We start from the raw sequence: 10,076 nt of genomic DNA, 5'->3' as shown, positions 1-10,076 counted from the left end.
CACACAATTGATGTCATCTAAGTGTACGGGCCTGAAGATGGCGTTGGCGTTGACCCAACGTCGAAATTACTAGCCATATCAATATGAAACCTTAAGAACAACTGAAGGAGTTTCATTTTTAATAAAAATTATACCAGCTGATATCCCACCATCACCCAATTTAAATATGGATATATGAGGAACTTCATTATACGTTGACTATTCATTAGATGAGATCAATCAGCAGCATGCGTCTTTATGTTAGACTGACTTCCAATTCAGACTGCAACATTCAACCAAAAACCAAACTGCTCTATATACAGGGTGAGTCAGGAGAAAAGGTACATGCTTTGAGGAGTAATGGTATTAGTGATTCTGAACAAAAAACTTCCTATGGACGTATGCCCTATTCCGAATGATTTCCGAGATAGAACACGTTTAATATCACTTTTGTGCGTTTTTCTTGAATAACTCTAAAACCGCACCCTCCAGCGAAACGTGTCACAGTACAAAATGAAACGATATTAAATTTCCTACAAAAAAGGTCCAATCTATTTTTTCTCTAGAACGAATGGTTTGTGCCAAGAGAGCGTGACAACGTTGAAAAACTCGCACGACGCGCATGAGCTATAGCTTACGTGGCTTTTGTAGGCCAGTTTGAGGTAGCATATTGAAGTAACAAGTTGAGACGAACAATTTGATACGGGACACTTGTGATCTGTCAAGTCGGAAAATTAGCTCAAACTGGCCTACAAAATCTACGTAAGGTACAGCGCGTGCCAAAATTGCTGCAGGTTTCAATACTGGGCTATCAACAAATGGCATCGTGCAACCATTCAACGAACCATCATCGGTACGGGATTTCGGAGCCGGAGTCCCGCTCGTGTATCCTTGATGACTGCACGACACAAAGCTTTACATCTGGCCTGAGCCTGTCAACATCGAATTGGACTGTTGCTGACTGGAAACATGTTGCCTGTTCGGATTATTCTCGTTTCTAATTGTTACGAGCAGCTGTAAGTGTACGGGTATGGATACAACCCCATGAATCCATGGACCCTGCATGTCAGTAGGTAGGGGAGTTCTGTGATGGTACGCAGCTGGAGTGATATGGGACTCGCGATACGTCTAGATACAACTCTGACCAGTAACACGTGCATAAGCATCCTGTCTAATCACCTGCATCCATTCATGTCCACTGTGCATACCGACGGACTTGGTCAATTCCAGCATGGCTGTGCGACACCCCACACGTTCAGAATTGCTACAGAGTATCTCCAGGAACATTCGTCTGGGTTTAAACACATCCGCTGGCCGCAACTCCCTAGACATAAACATTATTAAGCGTATCTGGAATTCCTTGCAACGTGCTGTTCAGAAGAGATCTCCACCCCCTTGTACTCTTACGGATTTATGAACAGCCCTGCAGGATTCATGCTATCAGTTCCCTCCAGCACTACTTCGGACATTATTCGCGTCCATGCCACCTTCTGTTGCGGCACATTTGCGTGCTCGCGGGGGCTCTACACGATATTAGGCAGATGTACCAGTGTCTTTGGCTCTTCAGTGAAAATGGGACTTAGCTCGGGGGAGCGAACAGGTCAGTCCGTTCGTCTAATATCCTCTCGTTCCATGAGCTCCTTGCACTCCGCTGTTCAAAGCGATCGCGCATTGCCATCCATAAAAATGAAGATAGGGGCGAATGCACCCCTGAAGAGGCTCTCATGGGAAAGGAGGATAGTGTTGCAATAACGTTCACCCTTGAGTGTACCACATTCAAAGATTTGGAGGTCAGTACGCCCATGCAACATTGTGATTCCCCATAGCACTATACTTGGACCACCATAACTACCGTATTCGACGAAGGAATGGAATGCGCTACCACATGAACTCTTTACCACCCTTGCGTTTATCATCGGAGGACATTGCAGAGCATGCATTGCCGTCCCTGGTAATCACACCCCTGTAAATAACTATGCACCACCGTGAGTAATAAGCAGGGGAACTACATGAATCGCTATGACTTCAGTGTAATTATTTTGTCTTTGAATAAAATTGTCATCCCTGTTCGTCTAATTGCGTATTTCTTTCAGTTACCTTCTGTAACATACTGTAGGCGTGTTTCCTCTGCATCATCCAAGAGTCATCAAGCTATGTTATTTAGCACTGACACAGCATGCGAAAGTTACCCGCATCACTAAGCTTTGCACATCAGTGCATTTTCAACATACGAATATATTCTTGAATAACATTGATGCGCTTTTCCGATGGACGCGTGCATTGTTCGTTGTTGCAATTTTAAAAGAAATAATTGTTGTGTCATACATGGAAGTTAAACACAAACACGTAAAAAATGTAATCAAAAAAAGAAATCATGCTTGAAAAGTCCATAGTAAGATTTACATTCCTATAGCCAGGGTATTCGGCATTTTACTCTTTGTGAACAATGTGTAGCTCACAAAAGAAAGAAAAATTACATGTGAACAAAATCTGGGCTCAGTAACAGGTTACAATGAAATGAAATGAACCTGCCAGCCGACTGAGTCATAGAATGACTACATGAGTACCCTAAAGAAGTAGAGGGCGTATAACGCTTGCCGCGAGGCCGTAGTTTGCAGCACTTTTAGCTTCTGTACCTTGTCTGCTGCAGCGCGTGCCCACACGGTGCCCACACGGGACACTAGTACTCCATAATGGGGCAGTATCACACGAAGCAATCGTTCGTATTCACAACGTTATCGTAGAACACTATTGTTAGATGCGTCCAATGAAGCTTTCACTGCAATGAAAGTAAATGTGACCAACTTTACAGAGTTGAACGTAATGACGTGTACTTTCCCCAAATGTTAATTTAAATCTAATTGCGTTCACAGCAAGTACAGTGGATATTACCAAAAATAAACATTAAAATTTCATTTTATGTTTTTTGTTGTTGTTTGTATGTAGCGTATTTTTACCATCAGCTGCACAGTTCTACGTTTATTCTCAACCGGTTTCGATTGTTACAATCATCTTCAAGGTGAAAAACATTTTACATCAATGGTTCAACCGTACTTTTGCGTCGTTTACGGACTAAACGAATGTAGAACATGTACTACAGTGAACTGTAAGTGTGTCAAGGCACAGCGTACGTATAGGGACTGCTTTAAGACATACTATTATGACAATTATAAATGTTCTAATTGGTGTGGCTTATATATGACCAAATGTATGGAAGATCCATTGCTGTACAGTGTTTTTCTCCTTGAAGATGATTGTAACAATCGAAACCGATAGAGAACATAGATCAAATTGTACAACTGGTGGCACAAACACGATTTCGCAAAATTATTTTTATGTGCTCAAACAAAATTTGATGGCCGTAATTCAATTTATTGTGAAATTATGATTGTGATGGGACCAAAAAAAAGTTGAGTTAAGCCTGACAAAGTAAAAACAGCGGGTAACGAAGTCCTCAAAATTTCTAAATCACATGTAAATGTTTTGCTCCTACTGACATCAAAACCTGTGGACACCGCTTGTCTCCATGATAATACTGAATCCTTGAGGCAGTGACTCTCTCCGAATGAAGAGTCACGAAGTGCAGCTAATGCAGGCTTACACCTCGAAAGCTACTTTTGTGTGTTTGGTGAAGTATTCGCGGGGTCGTTCTTTTGAAGTGCTGGCAATTGTACTACAGATCTTTAGTGTGAACTATTGAATAGAGTAAATCAATCCTTAATTGAAAAGTGTCCTGCGATTGTCAACAAAGAAGCCGTTATTCTGAAACACGAATATGCAAGACCATACTGCGCGAGACAAACCCTAGAGAAAATTAATGAATTCGTGATAGGAGGTACTGCTTCACCCTTATACTCATCCGATATTGCGCCATCTGATTTCCTTTTGTTCTCATTGCTACAATGTTTTCTAAGTGAGAAAAAGATTGAAACTATGGATGATGTCCAAAATGCCATCTCCAGATATTTTGCCCAAATCCTGTTGGTTTTTTGTCGATCCCGCATTGAAAATTTGCATACTTGATGACTAAAGATTGTAGACAGTGAGGATGATCATTAAAAATAAATAAATTATAAACAGTTACTCTGTTGGAATTTAATGTAAAAATGACACTACTTTCCTGCCCGCCTAATATAATAGAGACTGAATGTGCAGCAGCCAAAGCTGTCCAACCAAATTCGGTGCTGAGCAGTATGATCGACTGGCTAGACCTGTCGCTCAAAGTATAGCTTAAAGAAATGATTTTCACTACTCATTCAAGGATAAGGCTACACTGGCACACAAAAATGTGGATTATGGATCCTCTGAGCCACATCAATGCTTCACGACTCGCGTACTGATACATAATATTAAGTCGTTTATAACAAAAGTATTTCAAACATGTCCGTTTTATTTGTCAGAAACAAAGTTAACACCGTGTTGTTAATATTTCATCATTTTAAATATATTTGTATTGAACAGGTTTTTTAACTAACGTTTATTTAAGTGCTGATTTTGATGGTGTGTCGGCTGACATTTGATCTTATTAAGAGGTAATGCTCTCAGAAAGGTTAGGAAACACAGCCGTATAGAATACGTTCACTTCCAAACATGTAGAATGAAGGTGGCATGAGTAACAGAATACTGCCACTTTAACAGTCTCTCTAATGGTAAGGGAAGTTGAGGAATGAACGGTGTTTATTTGTAGTAGAACTACTTCAATGAGCACAGAGTTAGTCAACACCTATCAATGCTGTGCAATGACCAACCATGTGATGTGATGTCACATTAATGCAGGCGAACTCGCCAGTTATATATATATATATATATATATATATATATATATATATATATAACTGTCTCGTTCGTTGCGATGTTTAAGCGTCTGAAATTATTGTTAAGTGTTATATATATATATAACACTTAACAATAATTTCAGACGCTTAAACATCGCAACGAACGAGATAGACTGGTTGGTAAGTATGACAATAGCGTACACCAGTGTTTAGCATAAAGCGTAACGTAGAGTGTAATTCATGTTTCTGATGAGTAAAACATAAGCTAATCCAGTGAAGTAATAGTGACATTCTTAGGTTTGTCTCTGTTGGATTTCCCTTTGTGTTTATTCACTAGCAAACCTCATACTCTAGGAGCAACCGACTTCAACATTGCGGCTGAAAGGCGGTGGACGAGATTGGTTACAAATCCCTTTCTCATTATCAACAGGACCGCGAGACCTGTCCACACATAACTCGCCGAGAAACCATACCGCAAAGATATCTGTAGCTAATATTCACGACAGAGGCACTTGATCACTGCTGCACGAACAGTTACCGATAAAGGTCATCATTGGAGGGTGCAGTTCTCTGTGATGTTATCTTGAATGTTGTGCGAAACTGTGTTCATCACAAAACGTTAAGACGTCTTCCCAGAGAGCAGCTATTACGAGTGGTTGCAGATGACACACACTACTTGATCTATCTGCATGTCAAAACTCTTGTTAGCATACGAATGTCAACAAATTACAAATTTAATTGCATAAAACGTGGGAGCGAATGGGTAGTGGTAAACTTCAAAGGTTATTTGTGCAGCAAGTCATAAGTCACTTATAGTGACAGCTTACAGCATAGTCACCCAGCTTTTCAGTGGACCTAATCTATCGCCACACATTTCACAATACAATCAGAAAAAGTTTTTTATAGGTTTAGCAGCAATCCGTGTGTACACCACTTCCTCCTCCTCTTGAACGGTTGATTCTACGGCCTGTTAAACCATCTTTAATCATTCTAAATAAATGTTAATCTAACAGGGTGAGATGATACTGCACACAGGATCCTCCATCACCTAGGAATACATATTGTGATGAGTCTGGGACGGAGATAAGTACGCACAGGTTCTAATGCTAAAACGAATGCCGTTTGACAATGGACTGTGGTGTTTGTTCCAAACTGTAGGCTTTATTTCGTTTCAAAACATACCACTGTAGCGGTGACTGTTTACTATTGTTTACACCTTTTCCCCGTAACGTTCCCTAATTGGTCCTTATTTGTCCAGAAAGTATGGGCACCACTTCTTGTGTATAGTGCTCATTCTTTATTTTATTTTTTATGTAGATCGGGAGAGTTTCCATTCCATGCTCTGCGATTTGCTCTCTTTCTCTCTGTTTCAAAGTGATTAACCCATAACTCATCTACAGCACTGATAAGTTTTAAAACATATAACATTCATTAGCATCATGGCTTCGTAGCTGCTGATATTGTCACACGACTGCAATAGTGCTGTTTTTGGAAATGTTTTGGAACTCATCTTGCATAGATTTTACGAAATTTCAGGCTTTTGTGAACGATGCCACACGCAGAGCCATTACTAATGTGCCCTGGGTTTTCCACTTCATCAAATCGACTGTTATTAAAAATCCGTTTTTGGATATGCTCAGTATTTGCGTCAGTCCGGTAGTGAACGTGGATAGACGTCCTGCTCTCTCTCCTCGTCCTTCACGTTTACTCAGCAGCTATTCAACTGCTGAATCCGCCGGTAAGCATTTTCCGTGTTAAAAAATTGCCCTCGTATTGTGCTAAAAGTCTTCTCTACTGATTTCAGATCATGGTACACGTCCAAATCATAAAAGAACGGATTACAGAATACTGTCCTTCTTTGGTAACAAAAGAAAGACGAAAACTGTTCAGCGTCGCGTTCGTGACGTCATTAGCGACAAAGTAAAAGCTTCGACTATGGAAGGATGGGGGAAGAAAACCGGCCGTGCCCTTTCAAAGGAGTCATCCGGTCATTTGCTTTAAGTGGGTTCGGTGAATCATGGAAGACCTAGATCTGGAAGGCTGGACACGGTTTGAACCGGCGTCTTCCCGAATACGAGTTCAGTGTGCTAATCGCTCTGCAGTGGTGCAAAGAGAAGCCAGCAGATTTGACAACAATAAAACTTGCCACATCCGGCGGCGCGCTAACATAGGAACATTCCCAAGAGCAAACAAACAACCTTGACAAAACTTGGCACATGTGTACAGGGCACAAAGTAATGCTATTCGTATTTTTTTGTTTCTTCTCAATTTCACTTCTAAGGGGTAAAAGTACACCCCGAAATGAAAGTTGGCATATTAGGTTTAGAGGGAGTATGTTCGAAATAATGATACATAAAAGATGTGTATCGCATAAAATATGATATGTCAGTAACACTCTTGAAAATTTTATAATCAACCATTCTAATAATTTAATAGTTTGCAAAATTCCCCCATCACCGTTATTTAGTTCTGAAAAATTAAAACTTTTATAATAACATGAACATAAGAGCCTATCATGCCACGTGCATCCATGCGTAAAAAAACTGGTTTCCGAAATACCATTTTTGGAAAGTAAGCTGTACACAATATGCTGTTGAAATATTTTCAACATACCTTATTAAAATGTCTAAACTTTCATTATTATATTAATTATCCATTATAATGATATTTGTTTTATGTTTGAAAGTGTTATTTACGTTTTACATTCATGTTCTTGTTTCGTGTTTTAATTTATACTTCACATGCATTTTGTTAACTGAAAGCAATAAGTAACTCAAAACTGTGAAACAATGTAACTATTGTAATGGCAATATGTAAAGAAATCCTTTTCTACACTATGCACGTAAAATGAACGAAATTTCGTCACATTGTGTACACAACGGAGAACACTAAATAAAAAAAAAAAAGGTTGTGGGAGTTCATATTGGTGCAGGTGATACTCTAAATAGCGTGGTTTAAATCAGGTATATTTCAGTACATAGGTATGCCCAGGCGAATAGAATTGGCAATGTACTAATCACTGCAGCTTGATAATATTGTTTATCAACTGGAGGTTGACAGCATATTCATTCAACAGAACTACGAGTAGATGTCAAAGTCTTCTCACAAAGCTCTTCTAACAGCAACAGCCGTATACGTCCCAGGGTGGTACCTGTTGCGCCGAGCCCTTTGGGATCACCAGATGAACAGGTTGCTTGTCCTCGGGTACTACATTCAAAACGGCTTTTTCACACTAAGAAACCTGCCTTTTCGTAGTTTTTAAACCAATTAATGTTGAGTTTGTACCGAGAATCTCTTTTTGAAGCCCCAAATGTGTTTGTGACAGCTTCGAAATCTGTTAACCAAACGCCTGACCAGAGCAGAAGATGATACTTCCTAGCAGATAAAAACTGTGTGCCGGACCGAGATTCGAACTCGGGACTTCTGCCTTTGGCGGGCAAGTGCTCTAACCGACTGAACTAGCCAAGCACAATTGGCTAGATGTCCCCACAGCCTCAATTCTGCCAGTACCTCACCTTTTCGTTCTGGAAAAGTCAAAAGATATTTGAAAGATGTTTTCTTTTCCGGTGAGGGAGAAAAATCTGTTATATTCCTAGGCTGGTCAATGTGAAAACACCGCTTAGAACATCGTACCTGAGGACAAGGAATTTGTCTATGTGGTGATCCCAAAAGGCGCAGCGGCATAGGCACGGCCGTGGGACGTATGCGGCTTTTGATGTTGGAAGAACTTTGTGAGTAGGTTTTCAGATCTATTTCTGTTGAATGATTATGCTGTCAGTTTCTAGTTGAGAAACAATATAATAAATCTGCAGTCACTACAACATAATGAGTTCTCTTCAACACGGCTTACCTATGTACTACAATATGTGTGATATTAATTACGATATTTAGAAGCTCGCGCACGACCACTTAAAATCCTGCTGAATTTTCTTTCATATTGTGTTCTCCGTATCTTTTACTTTCAGTTAGCAAAATACACGCACGTGTCTTGGTAAACTAAAAAAAAATCAAAGCAGACACATAAGCGCAAAACGTTAAGTAACAATTTGAAACATAAAGAGAATACAACTACAAAAAATCATTAGAATAATAAGAAATATTGACGTATTTTAATTAGGCGTGTTGAAAATATCGGACAGCACATTGCGTACAGTTTATTTTCCTAAAATGGTATTTCAGAAACCAAATTTATCACACGAGGATGGCTGTAGGTTTAGGGGGTTTCTTTAGTATATGTTGTAACAAAAGTTGTAATGTTTTAAAATTAAATAGTGGTGGTGGGGTATTCAGCGAAATATCTTGTTACAAAACTTGGTAAAGCAGTTTTCAAGAACTTTAATTACGTATAAACTTCAGGTGAAAAATATTTTTATATATCATCGATTCGAAGGTATTCCATCTTAACCTACTATGCGAAATTACCTTTCGGGGTCTATTTACACCTTAAAAGTGAAATTGGGCACATACAAAAAAATACGTATTGCAGTATTTTGATCCTCTTACACACCCCCGCCAAATTGCATTAAGACCGTTTATCTACACTAGGGAAAGTTCCCTTGTAAGCCGCACTACGCCTTAGTGACTACTTAAAGACCGTTAATACGAAAGTGCGGGTAATTATTGACTTTCTTTTGTGTGCGTTTCTCACATCCTGAACCAGTGCGTCACAGATGCATTGTCTTGTTGAAAAGATAAATCGCTTGTGCGCTTCAGTAGGGAGACAAGTGGATCGTAATTGAGAGAGCACGGAACGTACGGCCCCTTTCCATTGTATTTAAACATGTTCGACTCGAGAATATTTCAGCCACCTGCCTCAGCGTGTCGTATGCAATGATCGTGTTGGTGACCAGTCTGAAGCACGATTGCTGCCAGATAATAGAAGGCTTTTTGTATGCTGCTGTTTATAAAATGTGTCTCGGTGGCTGCTGTCAGCAGGCTTTCCATCGGTGTTTTGGAATTTTTCCACCTGTGAATAAAGACATTTGTAGATGGTACACATCTGTTCAATAATAACAGCACTAAGTCGATCACGCACTTCTGATGCAGGAGTGGCGAGTATTTGACAAGCTTTTGAGTGGAAACTGTGAAAGTCTTATCTCCACGCAAGTAGAGAATTAACAGTTCCGGATAGTACTCTCTGGGGAGTGTTAGAAGGCATTTGATAAACAAACCATACCGATTACATATAGTGCAAGCTTTTCTTTTTGGTGATAAAAGCAAACCTCTTGACGTCAGCAGTGTTCTCTTGGAGGACATGGAAATCGAGAGATTTTCAGTGGTGAGCAGCATGTTAACTCTGACGTCAACCAGCATAAGGTGCAC

Source organism: Schistocerca cancellata, chromosome 5 (genome assembly GCF_023864275.1).
Source record: "Schistocerca cancellata isolate TAMUIC-IGC-003103 chromosome 5, iqSchCanc2.1, whole genome shotgun sequence".
In the NCBI taxonomy this organism is placed as follows: Eukaryota; Metazoa; Arthropoda; class Insecta; order Orthoptera; family Acrididae; genus Schistocerca; species Schistocerca cancellata.
The sequence above is the reverse complement of the archived record's forward strand: the minus strand, read 5'-3'. Positions refer to the sequence as shown.